The 16,820-nt window shown below is 38.8% G+C and overlaps 1 pseudogene; it reads left to right on the forward strand.

The window, feature by feature from the left end:
- The window catches only part of LOC114099481 (RCC1 and BTB domain-containing protein 1-like), a 35,642-nt pseudogene extending 35,487 nt beyond the window's left edge, over positions 1–155 (forward strand).
- Positions 156–16,820: the final 16,665 nt, after the last annotated feature.

The raw sequence follows: 16,820 nt of genomic DNA on the forward strand, positions 1-16,820 counted from the left end.
GTTCATGCGCAGCGTCTGTACGATTACGCGTAATCGCTCTGTATTCTGGGCAGCTTGAGAAGGAGTTGACGAACTCGGACTTCTCCCCTGCCACCCTGGGAGACGTCCCAGGGGCTCAGGGAGGCCCATCTTGGGGGGCCTCCAATGTTCTGTAGAGTACACTGTACTCGTGGGTGATGGAGGTGACAGTATCCCTCCTCTCCCTAATCCGTCAGGTACGTTCGGTTTGTGCTCGAGCCGCGCAGCGTTCTCTGTGTCCAGTCTGATATTTGTGTCTGTCTTCTTGCCTTTGCCCGAAGCCGCACAGCGTTCTTTGTGTTTTGTGTCCTGTCTGATTTGTATCTGTCTCCTTGCCTCTGCATTTTCTCACTCCATCTAAGACTAACATGGGACAATCTATAATAACTCCTCTGAGTCTTACTCTTGATCACTGGCAGGACGTTCGGAACCGGGCCGACAACCTGTCAGTAGAGGTCAAAAAGAAAAAATGGATAACACTCTGCACCGCAGAATGGCCATCGTATGACATCGGTTGGCCTAAAGAAGGGACATTTAATCTTGATTATATCTTGCAGGTGAAGTCCCGAGTTTTCATCCAGGGACCACAGGGGCATCCTGATCAAGTGCCCTACATCGTTACTTGGGAAAATTTGGCTTCTGACCCACCTTCTTGGGTTGCCCCTTTTTCTCACTCTAAGCTTCCTCCCTGCTCCCTCTCCGGCGGCTCCACGCTTCCAACGCTGCCGCCTGAAACTCCTCCCCTACCTTCTGCCCCACTTATCCCAGTCCCTACATCCCCTCCCAAAACCTCTAGGCTTTACCCCATTCTTGACAAATCTGAAAAATCGGCCCCAACAGGGACAAAACAAAAAAAGGTTTTGCCCCCAGAAGATGCAGTTCTTATAGATTTGATGACTGGAGAACCCCCACCCTATCATCCCCAACCTCTACCTGCCCCTGATCTTAACCAGGCATCCTCAGGGGAAGAAAACGAGGGAAATCAAGAAGATTCGGCTCCCCGTAATCCTCCAGAGCCTTCCCCTATGGTGGGACGACTCCGCGGGCGCCGAGAACCTCATGCCTTAGGGAATACATCTAGTGCCTTCCCCTTACGGCAGACGGGAGGCCCAAATGGCCAATACCAGTATTGGCCCTTTTCTGCTTCTGATCTTTATAATTGGAAATCCCTCTCTTCCCTCTCCGAAGTGGTGTTACAAAATAGAAGAGGATTAGATCTATTGTTCCTCAGGGAAGGTGGTCTCTGTGTAGCTCTAGGAGAACAATGTTGCTTTTATGCTGACCATACTGGGGTAGTCCGAGAAACTATGGAAAAGGTTACTGAAAGGCTGGCAAAGAGACAGAAAGAATTTGAAGCTCAACAAGGATGGTTTGAACACTGGTTTAGCAAGTCCCCATGGTTAACTACTCTGCTATCCACCATAGCAGGACCTTTAGTTATCTTACTGTTACTCCTGACATTCGGACCTTGCATACTTAATAGACTAGTGCAGTTCATGAAAGAAAGACTTTCTATAATCCAGACTATGGTTCTAACTCAACAATACCAATTGCTCAGACACCAAACAGGGTCACAGACAAGCTTAGCCCAAGAACCTGAACAGGCAGGACAATGGATATAAGATTCTATCCATGATAAAGAAAAAGGGGGGAATGAAAGACCCTAGCCCAGTAACCCCGAGGCTTAGTTACAGAATAACCAGGGCATGTCACAAACCTGCGCAGGCACCAGAAGTGTTTTTGAAATCAGTTAAGTGAAACCGATTAAAAGGGAAAAACAGGATGGTTGGGAAAGAGCAGAAGAATAGATTCCAGGGCATGCCTGACTAAACAGGGGCTAATAAGCAGGAATAGAAAAAAAAAAAAAACAGAGTGTTCATATGTAACTGTCATATGGTGTAATTCCAGGAACATAAAATGAAAAATAACTTTACCCTTTAGGTAACCTGTATGTTGGGTTCAAAATAACTAATAAGAAACCTGTTGCTTACCGCGCGCGCGAAACCTGCCCCTTGACCCTATAAAAAATCCTGTACCCCAAAGCCCGGTGTGCCAGTTCACCGAAGCTCCGGCTGAGGTTTCGCTGGGCACCCGCAGGCGCCTGTGTATCAATAAATCACCTCTTGCGTTTGCAGCCAGTGCCTCGTGCGTCTTTCTTGGACAGGGAATCGGTGGGTCTTTCACTTGCATCGGATTCAGCTCCTGGAAGTCTACTGGGGTCCCACGAATCTGGCATAACATCATACATACCAACATACTATAAACTGTTAGTCCTCTAGTATAGTTTCAGCATGTCTCCATATGGGAGACTCTAAAAGGGTCTAACAAGATATGGATGCCCATGGGTTTTCCTTTTCCAAGAAAGAGAAATAGAATAAAATAACAGAAATTATTTTTTAATGGGTGATACTTTGAGTTAGATTTAACTACATGATAGTAATTTGCACATTTGTGTGATTTAATTAATATTAGTTAAACAAAAAAAAAAAGGATGGGAAAGGCAGTGGAGCACAACAGACACTAGTATGGCAATTTGTAAATCAATGGATGTGTAACTGATGTGATTCTGCAATCTGTGTATGGGGTGAAGGTGGGAGTTCATAACCCACTTGAATCAAAGTGTGGAATATGATATGTCAAGAAATTTGTAATGTTTTGAACAACCCACAATAAAAAATTAAAAAAAAAAAAAAAAAAAACTTATGCTTCCAAACTGTTCTTGACACTCAATATGTCTAATACCTCACAAACACCAACAACTTAGAAATTAGGATCTTGTGTGAGGAGGCTTCAAAGATTTGCTTTTTCAGTTGTCCATCATCTAAGCCTTTCACTGTGTGAATACTATCAATCAACTACAACTTCTCCTGCCACTTCCATATCACTCATGTTAGGCTGCTTCTATCGGATGCCAAATCAGCCCATCAGCTTCATCAAGTGGGTGAAAATATCCCTCAAACCAATCATTTCAAGCCCTGTAGACAAGACACCTCACCGATTAAATTAATGTTTCACTCTTCAAAACACTGCACTAGTGTCATAAAGACACAGGCTTTATGTCTAGGTTTTAACACCTTGGTGCAACATTACTTACAGCCATATTGCTATATGGATAATTTATCTTCAGCTTTTTATCACTTTATATTTTATGCTCAATTGTCCTTCTGTAGGGATCCCTAGGGCTTCTATTTGTCATTTTTTTCTTTAAAATTTGCTTTCAGAATTAATTCTCATTCTTAAACAAAAGTTAAATTTTATTGAACAACATTTACACTAGTTTGCACACAACTGAAAGTCCTTAGTGTGGTTTCTAGATGATAGCTTCTATTAAATACCTTAATTTAAAATTTTGTGTCTCGGATGCCAGAATGAGAGATATTTTACAGGACGGAGCCCCCGTCTGGTGGCCCTGAAATCACTCCATGCGTACAGCAGCAGATCTCATTCACCTTTAAAACCTCCCATTCTAGTAGGTTTATGCGATCTTATTTTTCATTTTGAGCATTGCCTCTGCAGAGCCCTAAACTTAGGAGTGTAAGTAGGTCTGTAGAGAAGGTAAACAAAGAAAGGCTTGGAAAAATGATGTGATTGTCAATGTCTACATATCTAGCTAGTGACTGGGTCTAGAATTCAGACATTGTGGCCTCTATCCCAGATTTATTTCAATTATTTCAAACTTTCTACATCACTTTGGGGATGAATTGGAACATAAAATTGCTCATATAACTATACCTTTAAGTATGGTACTCATACATCTCGGTTTGATGGGAACAGTCCAGTTTATGTCATTGTCTAGTGTAGTTAATATCTCCACCTTTTATTCTGAAAAATGTCAGCCTTTGGCTGTTAAAGTATACAATTGCCTTAATTTAAAAATTTTAAGAGATGATCCTTTGGGAACGAGGCTTTATTTCCTTAAAAGAATCCTGACCATAGTATTTGCACCAAACTTTTACCTACCTCAAACCCTAGCTTTGTTTTAATTATTCTTGTAGTTATTCATTGGCCTCAGATTTCCTCACGAATCCTGAATGTTACATTTCCCATTTGGGACTTGGATTATACAGCTGTGATAACTGACATTCATGCCTAGATAAGGCCTTGCTTTTGTTTTTGTATTTATATTTTGGCATCTTCTGCCTGCACTTCCTGGTTTTCAAACTCTTCTCCATCTCAGAGTGCCGTTTTTCTTCTCACAGCTCAGAACAGAGAGTGGGAAACATCTTTTCCCCATTGTGCTGTGAGGTCGCAGGCTATTCTATGATCCTGACTCTTCTACGACTGTTAGGAAAATTCCTAAATCCTCTAGCATGTTTTAATACTTTCCCCTGGAATAGTCTAAATTCTGAATCTTTGTGATTCTGCTTGGTGGGAATGATGGTCTACTCAGTGACAGTTCCAATGTGCAGCAGCTGATGGGTTTGCTGCCCAAACATTTGTGATTTAATAGCTGTCAGAGCTTTCCAGTTGGATTCCAGCTGACCATTTGGCAACTAGGAAAGGAAATAATTAATAATGAACCAAACCTTTCTTTCAGTTTGTGACCTCATCACTACATACATTATCCTCTTCTATCATCTTTTATAGGATTTGAAGGGTGCCTTCTTGATCAATTTTGAGAGGAGCTTCAAACCAGCATAGTAAATAAACATGTTGTATCAGAACTTCATTAGTTGAGCCCAAACTGTGTCTCAAGTATGAACTATCTAATCTTTAATATATTAAATACAATACAGAATCTCACTGTGCCTCAGTTTCCTAATCTGGATAATGGATACTATTATAAAAATCCTACATTATAAGGTTATTTTGAGATTTGGAAGAGTTACAATACGTTATGCACACAGTGTATGCTACCAATTAGTGTGGATATTTTGGTGTAGAAGAACCAGTGTGACTGGAAGTAGTTAGCATTCTGTGAATACTGGCCAAATGGTATGTTTGTTGTCAGGTGAAGTTTAGTGCCTGGTCCAGGTTAAGGTAGCATAAGCTCTGATTTTTTAAATCATTGTTCTGTTTTAGTGGTCACATGTTTTTCCTGCCTATAGGGAAATGGTTGAAGAAGAGGGGATCAGAAGGGAGACAGGTTAGTATATTGTAGGAGAGATGGCCACTACAGATAACCCTCTGTTACTGGAGAATCTCATGCCAGACAGGAACTTTGACTTGGTGATGGTAGAAAGGAAAATAAGTGAGAAGTAAGAACATACAGGGTAGGCTTTATATTAGGGCTTCCTAGAAGGAGGGAGACACAGCACTAACCGGTGTCAGGCTGGCTTCTGAGGCCTCTGTGGAGGGCTACTCCAAAAGAGTGCTAAGGCTTTGAAATGCTAATTGGCTTGAGGTACAATTCAAAATCCTGCTTTCTTTCTCTATGAGGTTATTCTAACTGTGAGCAAGACTTGGTCAGCCAGTCATCCTGGAACCAAATGTTAGTTTCTTATGTAAATGCTGAGTCTCCTATATAAATATCTCTGTCTTGTGATAGGGATGAATTACTGTAGCTGTTAGGTGGGAAATGGAAGAGAACAAAAATCATGGCAAATAACAAGTTAAGGGAGAGTCCTGGGAATTTTCCATTTTGGTGGTCTCCAAAGTTTTTATCCTTTATATTGTTTGTTCTCAAGAGAGTCATGGCAAGAGTATCCTGGCCCTACTGATGCATCTGGTCTCTGAAGCTTGTAAGGTTGTTTAAGGAGAATGGGAAAGTGACACAGCAAGCTTTTAATACCTCACAAGCTATGAGGTAAAATGTAAGAACAGAGAAAAGAAACATACTATCTTTTAGCAGCTGAGTTAAGGACCAGGAGTGCACATTACTGAAAGCTCAATCCTAGTCCTGATGCCAATTCAATAACAAGGATGCGGTTTTGAGAAAAAGGAAAGAATAAGCTGTATTTGCAAGCAAAGGAAAAACACAGGGGATTCCTGTCCCACAGACTGTGATTCTGCCCATGGGAGATGGGGGCGGGGGGACGACGACAGACAGAGGGGTTTAAAAAAGCTATTCAAAGGCTACATTCCAGGTGTGCCCTGACTGGTGGTCCCAGGTGCAGCCCTGATGGTGCATTGAAATTGATTTGTTAATTTAGGAGATAGTCACTTGCTAGTTCTTCAGGTGACATCTCCTTCCTGTGGAGAACAGATAGTTCAAAGTGACCTTATTCCCTGTCCCCAAGTTGGAGAAGTGGAGAGAGAGAAGAGGAAAAGAAAAACATGGCCCTTTTAAAATAAGCAGCAAGGGCTATATTCAAAAGGTAAGGGGGACCATTGTTAAACATTTTTTGCCCCTTGTGATAGACCCAACCTGATCTTTTCTTAAAATTGGGAGCAATCTCACCACAAAGCCATGAAAAAGATAATTTCAGCTTTACTATAAATTACTGCAAATTCTGAACCTGCTTGGAATGCCTGCCCGTGCCTTGAACTCCCCCATGCCTGGCTCTCTGACCAGATAGCAGCCCTCTCTGAAACTTTAGTGGCACCTGACAAATCTTGGCCTTCCCTGGCCAGACAACGACCCTCTCTGAGGCTCTAATGGTCCTCATAAATTCTGATGTTGGGGCCAGCAAAAAATGTAATCTTTGTCAGAGTTCTGTTATCTGTAACCCCCCTTTTGTGTAACTTTCTGGGCTATAAAGCTGGGCTGTAGGAAAGGTGGGGTTGCTGTCTTGTTCCCGCCGTTTTGGGAGGGAAAGGCAGCCCGGCTGGTCGAAATAATAAGCTTGCTTTAATTTGATTTTAATTGGAGTCAGTGGTCTTTTCTTGTGTCCTGGTCTAACACCTTGTACCTATGATGGTTTGTCTCAAAACGAGGAAGAATGAGTAGGCTTGCCTAAGTGTGGAATTTAAAACAGGTGGAGATTTTTTTTTTTTAATTATCCAAACCAATATATCAAAGTCATGATTCGAATCAGTCAGGGCTGAGTCCTGTTCTCCCAGATATTGAAGATTGAACACCCAAGAAATGCTGATGCAAGGTTTATTTAACAGATAGAACAGAGACAGTCTTCCCCACTCAGAAGGGGCCCCAGAGCCGGGTGTCCAAAGAAGTGGGGGTGTCTTGCCCCTTTTATAGGTTTTAGATTTCCTCTCATGCCCTCTTCCTCCACTAATCTTGCCTACCTAAGTGCCTGCCACTTATCTTGACTAAAAGGTGAGCCAAAAGGTGGGCAAAAAGTCTTCCAGGGGTGCCTCCCCGTTCTGCCCAAACAGGCAGGAAAGGAGCCCAGGAGCTCCTTCATTAAGACTCTCTCCCCTGAGGGATTGGAATGTTAATTCCTTCAGAGCCCTTCCTCCACCCTTACCAGAACCCATCCCTGATCCAACCGGTTGCTAAGGTAACCTGTCCCAGGAATTGCCCCTCCCTACCCTACGGGGAGCTATAAGGTTATGAATTAATGTGTTCTGGGCTGCACCATCCTGCCCTTCTGCCTTCAGCCCACCTGTTTCTCACCTTTTGGCCATCCCACCTAGCATCTCCTGGGCCTAGTCTCATAAGCAGTTAGGAGAGAAATATGAGGAAGAGAGCAGGAAAACAAAGGAAGCCTAAGACCTATGAAAAGGCAGAGCCACCTGGCTTCTTGGGATACTGGTGAAGCCAGATTTAAAATTAGGTAGTCAGTGTAGTTAAGTAAATCGGGTCTAATATCCAATGAAATCTAAAATGGAGGCCATGCTGACAATGATTCCGGGAAAACTCAGGACAACTCATGGAATGTTAATGAAGTCCCAAAAAAGCCCTAGGTCCAAAGTCCATCCCAAAGGAATGTTAATGGAATCCAGGAAACAGCCCCCAACAGATTGGGAGATAGCCCATCCCAAAGAAGTGATAATGAAGTGCTTCCTGCCCGGATTACTTCTTTGGCCCACCTGTGTTCCAGCCCTTCCCCCTTACATTCCATCACTGTCACGAGCAGCTTCTCAGCCTTGTCTGGTTACCAGGAGTTCCCTTCCGGATATCTGCACTGGACCCCGGACCGCGACGTACGCGAACACCAAGCACGAACTCGATTGCCTTTTGAAATGCTGGTTTATTCGCACACCACACAAAGCAATACACGAGGTGGCTGGCACACAACTGCACGATCTTACTCTCAGGCGACGAGAGTTAGTTGTGAGCAAATACATGGAGTTTCCCTCGCGCTTATATACTCTATATGTTTACAACAAACTTGTTTATGTCTAACTTATCTAACATAAGCACACTACCTAGTTACATCATCAACTTATCTAACATGGGCATACTATCTAGTTATCCTATAACCAAAACATGTTTACAACTAAAAAGTCACTTAGTCACTGCAAAGTCCAAAACAAGTCCAAAACAAGTCCTTTTGCTGATTCATGTTGTTTATTCATCCTTGATGTTTACTCCTGTCAATCACCAAAACTATAAAAAGGGGAGACAACCTCACTTCCACGGATTCCACCTCTTGGGTTCCCTTTTTTCTCCAGGAGAAGTCTTTTCTGCTGTCCTTTAATAAACTTCTAATTTCTACTCTGACCTTGCCTTGGCGTGCTCCCTGGTGTTATTCTTCAACATTGGGGAAGCAAGGACTCCTCACCAGTCAACACCGGTAACACTGGGATACCAGCTATGGTCAGCTTCTCCCTCCTGGGAGACGTCTGTTACCCTTTTTAAAATAAACCCTGCTTTATATGCTTGCCTCAGCGTGCTTCTCTAATGTTCAAACTTCAATACTTGAGGGAGCAGAACTCATCAGCAATAACCGGTGATATCAATCATACCCAATTATTTATTACTTACACTGACTGTCCTTTTGCACCACCCTCTCAACCTGCCTCCATGAGAACATGAGGATTGCAGGTGAGAGCAACAAGAAGGGTCTGAAAGCTCTAAGACACAACCCAAGAGTCGATAGGAGGAAGAATCAAAAGCCAAGTTCTCAAAGCCACAGAAAATTCAGGAGAATCTCTGAGAGAAAAAACTGTGAACTTGTAACAGTTTCATGCTAAGTTCATCCAGATTTGATTCATTTGCAGGTTTTAGGTGAATCCACCCATATATGAACACGTAGAGGTAAAGAAATAGTCTTGTGTATGAGCACTCTCATTTAGAGAACTATTATTGCTCTATAATGAGGCGGCCACTGGAATGGCCATTCATTAACATATATGACCTAAAAAAATTAAAAAAAATGAAGAACCAACTTACTGATGCTTTCATCTTTATTTGTTTCTTGTCAGTCTTTTGTGGATGTATATACCTGTAAAAAAGCCTAAATAGGGTGTATTTATATAACTTATGTAAATTAATTCTGTTAACACATACAGAGAAGAAAGGTCAAGGTAAAGAATATCAGATCTTCTTGGTTTAATGAGCCACTTAAAACTACAATTGAGAAAAGGCAATATTGAGCATGTCTGTAACAACAACACAGATGGCTAACAAAAGCCTTTCTTATGGAAATGAATATTGAATTACACTCCAATTGCTGAGAGGAATAAAGATAAACATCAGCACAGGGAGATTCCATGAAAAGGGGAGGGCCATTGCTATTTCAGGAATAAAGTAAGGGATAACAAAAACTATTAATAGGAAGTAAGAATGGAAAGGAAGACATGGAAAATTCTTGAGTCACATCTTTGGGCAAGACAATATCCTTTTTGTTCTCTTTCATTTTACCTTTTCAAGCACTAAATAAACAAATGGTAAAAGGAAACTGTGATGAATAAACTCAGAGGTACAGAAAACACTTTCTCTAAAGTTTAGGACAGCATATACCTGAATCACCCTGAATGACCCATTCCATGATATTTTTTTTTTTAAACATGATTACATCAGTTCATCCATCCCAACTCCCAACATGTAATTCTAATGAGGAGTAGAAAATACTCTTTGTTTTATTACAATATCAAGGACTCCACTCACATGCTTTTTGACTCATGTATTTTCTCTGAAATTTACATTGATCTGAAGCAAGATTCCTCCCTGAACCTGCTGGTCTCTTGGTTGAGATGCTATTAGATGAACATCTCCAGTCAACACTTGTTGCAAACCCCTCTCTCGGACATTTTCTATTTAAGCAAATCACATCATAATTGTAGAAACTCAACCTGAACATTTTCCTTTTCTTCTTACCCTTCTTTCAATTCCCAGTTCTTCCAAAAATAATAAATATAAAGGAAAATAGATGGAACCTGAGAATATTGTGTCAAGTGAAATAAGCCAAACTCAGGAAGTCAAGTGTCATATGTTTTGTCTCATATGTAGAATCTAGAGAGGAAAAAGGAGGTAGTGCTCTGGGAAACTCATGGAAATCGAAGGGAGATCAGTGGAGTGAAGGAAAGGGACCAGGGGGTGGGAGGAGGAAAAGAAAATGGAAATAATGGGGAATGATATGGGCCAAATTATATTATGATATTGTGTGCATATACAAATATTCAACAACAAATTCAACCATTTTGTACAACTATAATGCACTAATAAAAATCAATTGGAAAAGATACTTGAAATCAAGCCATTCTCCCCTCCTCCTATTCTGCACTGACTGCATCCAATTTCATTTTCCTTTCATCTAAAAGAATTTTTTTTTTTTTTTTAACTTTCAATCATCCTTTTGTCTTTCTATTTTGGTCATCTTTTTCCCCTGCTGTGACCAAAAGACCCAATAAGAAAAATTTTAGAGAAGAAAAAGTTTATTTGGGGGTTCATGGTTTCAGACACCTCAGTCCATAAAGGGTGGCCTCCATTGCATTGGGCCCAGAATGAAGCAGAATATAAAGACAGAGAGGTGGTGGAAGAAAGCAGCTCAGGACTTGGCAACCAGGAAGCAGAGAGAGCTCCTCTCAGCAGGGATGAAATATAAACCCCAACAGCAATCGCCAGCAACACATTTTATCCAGCCACACCCTATCTGCCTACAGTCGCCACCCAGACAATTCACTCAAGTGGATTTTTTAACAAATCAGCTTAAGGCTCTCAGAACCCAGTTTACCTCTGAAATTTCTTGAATTGTCCCACACATAAGCTTTTGGAGGACACCTCATATCTTAACCATAACACTCTCCCTAAATCAATCTTAATTTCCTTTCCTAGTATCCAAATGACTCTTAGGGCCATACTTAAAAGCATTCACACCATCCTAAATTCTCTTTATTAAAAATGAAATGACTTTCTAACACATGATTAAAAAACAAACCAACTAACCTAAAACAGAGTGTATTTCTAGTCTGTAGGGTTCCCAGATGAAACAAAACCAGTAGAATACACATATAGAGAAGATTTATTATTAAAGAAATTGGCTCAAGTGATTGTAGAGGCTGGAAAATCTAATATTCTCCTTGTGAGCCAGCAGGCTTGAAACACAAGAAAGCTAATGGTACAGTTGCATGGGAGGTCAGTCTTTGCTCTATTCATGCCTCTGTCTGATTGGAGAAAACCCACACACATTATGAAGGGCAATCTTCTTCACCAAAAGTTTATAGATTTAAATATCAACCTTATCCACAGACACTTTCCAAGTGGACATGAAACTTTAACCATCACACCTTCAGAAACTTAAAACTAACCAAATTGCCTATTTTTTTTTTTTATATTGCCTGCTTTATACCTAGTGCTCTAGCTACATGGAACATTCTCTTTTTCTCTATTACTTTCAATATATTCTTAATAACTACCTACTTTGTGCTAGTCCCTGAGGAGAATGTGAAGACAAGTGATAATCTTTGTCTTTTGTTTCTTTACCTTTGTTTAAGTTTTACTTTGCTGGATGGAGCTCCCTCCCCCACTTCCCTCCCCAAGATCAGCATTGGCAAGTAAAATCTCAATTATCACGAATGTTCTTAAATCCCACTTCTTTCTTTAAATCTAAATCCTAACCATATTTTTAAAGTTGCCTTTATTAATTATATATTTGCACTATAATATTATAATTAGACTTTTACATTTTTGCTACGTATGTGCATACATATATTTTGATTTCTTTTTATTTTTGAAATTTATTTATTTGCTGTTCTATTCTTAATAGCTGCAGGAAGGAATTTTATACCCAGTCAACAACCCAGTTCCTGGCATATGGGAAATATGACAGACACAATATCATAGAGAGAGACTTGGTAAGCCTACTTCTTTCATATTCTGAAAAATCTTAAATTCAGGACTTCTGCACCCAGGTGGAAAAAAAAATAGCTCATCACTAGAATATAGTGATACTGTGGAGCTGATATGTTTTGTTTCACTAAGTCTGTGACCCTTAAATGGCATCTCCAGCCCCCTCAATATAGAGAAGATTCAATGCCATTGGATTATCAGAGGAAATGGTTTAAAGAGCCATGTGTTTAAGAGAAAACAGTATTTTGTGTGTTATGTCAAATTTTCTTATGTCACGGTAAAAGGATCCCACTGTCTTTTCCTTTTGAGCACATTCTCTTTATATTTCCTAGGTCACACTTTACAGGTTTTAACAGGATGCTCAATAAAGCTGAACAAACTGAATGAGAGAAGCCCTTCAGATATTTTCTTTCTTCTCCAGTCAAGTCTACAGGTTCCATAATTTATGGAATTATAAATATTTTCTTATGTGAGTTGCTTTCAGACCTGAACACGTTATACTCTTTTAAGAAAATTTTAAAAACTGTAAGCCTTATTCCTACATATTTTTTCATACTTACATATTTTTTATTTAATAGGATCTTAGTATTTCATAATTTTACACATATGGCTGCACACTCTTGGCATTTGAGAATCATTGATCTGGGCAAATTTGTCACCTCTCAAATGAGGAGGCCACTGAGTTAATCAGCCAATCAATGTTACAGTTACATTTGAACTTGGTTCACCTGATTGCTGGTTTGAGCATCTGCTAGTTAACATTGCCACTCCTAATAATGGATGACACATTTTATTAACCTGACTAATAAAGAGGCAAATTTATTGAACTTTAATTTGGCAAAAGCCATAGGTCCTGAGATCCAAAATTTCCACAGGAACCACCTGTGTCCATTTTCCTGCACAAACCATCAGTTTGATGAAAATATTTCTGTAGAGAAGACAGAGTATTCAATTTAAAATAAAACCAGAAGAATTAGCCTCATATACATGGTGTTACAATGAGCTTAATTAGGAGATAAGCCAGGATGGATAGCATCTCATCTTTGTACAAATACTCAAAAAGCAGCAGAAGGAAAGAAATGGTGTCACAATCTGGAAGGACCAGTAAAGTCAATAAAAAATTCAACTTACACCAGAGCCACATATCAGGTATAATTTGCTAATGGTCTGGCACATTGAACACCTTGGAAATAAAATTAGGAATGAAATCCCTTTGCATTCAAAAGGTGCAAAGAGTTAGTGGAGTTAATAGATTTTATGAAAGCATTTTCTGGTAGTTTGCTCTGACTGAATGTAAAGGCTAACCTGGTAATTGCAGAATAATGAAGCACAATCCAAGGCAGGGATGATAATGTCCATGAATGGCAATAACTTTATCAGCTAAGAAGGGATTTTCTAAAGCTGTTTGATCCAAACAAGATGTTTCAGCTGGAGGTGCACATATTTTCCTATTATGATAGTCTGCTGATATCAATGAAGAAACAAGATTGGAAGAAAGAAGGCAAATGTGCAGATGTACAGAATTCCAAGTTAGGTTGCACAGCAGATTTCTTATAAAAATAACGAATAACATTTACTCAATAAGTCAGAAGAATGTTATTCTGCTTTCAATAGTGTTATTTTAGGGTTCATCATTTTTAGAAAGATGACATACAACAATTCCCCGAGATTTCAAAATTTTTAATATTTTTAAAAAATTACTTTTGCCTTATTGGCCAATAATGGAATACCTAATATTTTCTTTATATGAGTGATCTAGACTTCCCCTCCTAGGTTCAGCATTTCTAATTACAGAACATTAGAGTCAAAATAGAATCATCTGAACTTGGTTCTCACTGCTGGTTTAGAGGTAAGACCAGATTAGAAGCTTCAGAATCAGCTGGGAAATGAGAATTACAGACACTGGTTTCCTTTAAGGTGACTATTTACTAGGACTGAGAGGATCTAGGAATTTGAAAATCTTTTCAGGTGCTACAAGTATATAACCATTTTAGGAATTTTGTTTAAGTGTAAGAGGCTTCTGTAGCATCTCAGAAAAAAAAAGCAAAATTCTGACACTTAAAAAAAAAAAAAAAAAAAAAAAACCTCCCATGACAGAAATTAATTAACACTTAAGTCACACTTTAGTAATAAAAAAAATTATATTGAGTCACTAGTTTATTCTATATCAAAACAACTTTTGTTTAACCTATGGCATAAATCTATCTGTACATGCTGTCATCAACCACACTTGTGTATATGTGTTATTAAATGCAAACTAGGTCTCTGTGCTTCTTATCTCATCCTTGTTTTTACCATTTCCAACTTAATTATTACACTAAAAGACAAATTGCTATTTGCCAAAGAAACTGTCTTCCTGCACCCAAGTGTCAGGTTACACCCAGGCTCTGGGATAAACATGGCACCACATCACATGAACTATCAAAATGTAACAAATAATATGTTTGATTTTTTTTTCTCCTATAAAAACTATCAATTTTTCTGTCTGGGAAAGCCCAGGTATGTAGATTAAGGAAAATGTCACGAATCTCTCCCTTGTTCTACAATATATAGAAACCATAGGAAAACATTATCCAAAACAATCACGTCTAATTGAAAAAAAAAACCAGTAAAACTTCAGTAATTTTAAAGTTGTATATGTGCATATGTATGAAAGTATATCTAGGGTATATAGAATGGAGGGTTACAATGAATTCAAATAGATATCTCTACAGGCCTTTTTTAGTCAAAGAAAATTAGGGGATTAATTCAGGTGAAAACACTGTTAACACTGTGAGATTCAATCAGACTCCAAAATAACATTCAGGTGGCTATGTTGAACGAGAAGACAAAAATCATAAATATGAAAATCTCATGTTTATTTTGAATCTGGTGATTTGTATGTTTACTGTTTAAAAATTACCAGAAATGTTTCCCTGCAGTTATACTATAATTAAATTCATGCAAGTCTCTATAAAAATAAAATAATCTTTTTGTGCCAAAGAGTGAGCAAATTTATTGTCCTTCAATCTTCATTTGAATGCCTATATAACTGGTTTGAAATGACTAGTGACAAAGATGATACAGAGAGAGGTACTATGAATATCTAGGGAGCATCTACCCTTGCTACTATTTCTCCACTTATACCACTGGGCAGCTATGAAAAGTTTTGGCATATTCTCATCACTGTGATTTTATTCCTTGTAAATACTGCCCCCCTCCCACTTTTTTTCTTAATACTTCCAATACTCCCCTGTATTTGAAAAGCTATGATTATAGGCATCGTTCCCACTCTAATTGATTGTAAAAAAGCCAAACTACTATACTTCTTACAAGGCTATTTGCATTTTAACAATAATCAAAAGTTTCCTAAGTGGATTATATTTTAGCTATGGAATTTCAGGTCTTCAACTGTTCATTCATTTAACTATTATTCAGTGAATGACTTATGTAAAGAACTTAAGGCTAGGAAATTAAATAATGCTCAGCATGCCTGCCACTAAGGTGTGCATACTTGTGTGGATGAGACAGGCAAACCATTTTAAATTGCACATATTACAGTGAATCCAGGTTTCCCTAGGAGTAGAGAGAAGGAGTGTTTCCCTGGCAAGTGTGTCTGCATGTGCAGGGGCAATCTGGGGGACATTATTATTGTAGTAGGACAAAGACAAGTGTTCTTCAGAATCAGTTTATGGTAATCTGGATGAATGTGGTGGATGAAGAAAGGGTAAGGGAGCAGAATTCCAGATGCAAAAAAAATGTATGTGCAAAAGTCCAGAAGAATGAGAAAGAAGAGTGATTTTTGAGGAATAACATGTGGTTAAAGATTTCAAGGAATAGAGGAAGAGATAAGAAATAAGGAAAAGTGAATTACAAACAGAAACCAATCGTTTTCAGTTTGTGAAAGCAGATATTGAAGTATGCCATTCTATGAATACAGAAAAAAAAATTTTTTTTGCTTATTTTTGTTTTTTTCTTCGAGATATAAAGTACTGGCAGCAATGTATTATTCATTTCTTGATTGAGTAGAAAACAGACCAAATTCATGAACCTTTATGATATAGGACAAGATATTTGTGGTGGGTGATAAGCACTAAGTCTTTCATTTGATTAAAGTGTTAGCATTTTCATCATCTTCTTTCCTAGAGACTTTAATTTTTTTTTTTTTTATTTCACTATAGCACCACATTTTGATGTTTGACTCTAAAAGTAAGTTGAAATGAATATGTGCAAGCTTTCTCTTGATTCATCATGGAAACTATTGTTCTACAAGAATAATTTTGAATTTTATTTTATTTTTTTTAGTTTTCAAAGCAATGTAGCTGTGCTAGTTTCCTGCTACTGTAACAAGATACCATGGGAATTATCTTAAAAACAGGAAAGGTTTATTTTTCTATATATATATGTGTATATATATATATATATATATATATATATATATATATATATATTATAATTGATAGACCTTTATTTTTTTATTTTTAATACATGGTGATGAGAATTGAACCCAGTGCTTCACACATGCCAGGCAAGTGCACTACCTCTGAGCCACAGCCTCAGCCCCAGGAAAGGTTTATTTTGGCTCACAGTTTTGAAGGTTTCAATCCATGTTCCGCCAGGTAGAACATCATAACAGGAGCATGTGGTGAATGAAGCCCTTTCATCTCATGTCCAAGAATGAAAGTGAATAGAAGAGACAGACTGAGGTGCCTTTTAAGGGCATGGTACTGATAATGTAAGATTTCCC

The sequence above is a fragment of the Marmota flaviventris genome, chromosome 14 (genome assembly GCF_047511675.1).
Source record: "Marmota flaviventris isolate mMarFla1 chromosome 14, mMarFla1.hap1, whole genome shotgun sequence".
Lineage (NCBI taxonomy): Eukaryota > Metazoa > Chordata > Mammalia > Rodentia > Sciuridae > Marmota > Marmota flaviventris.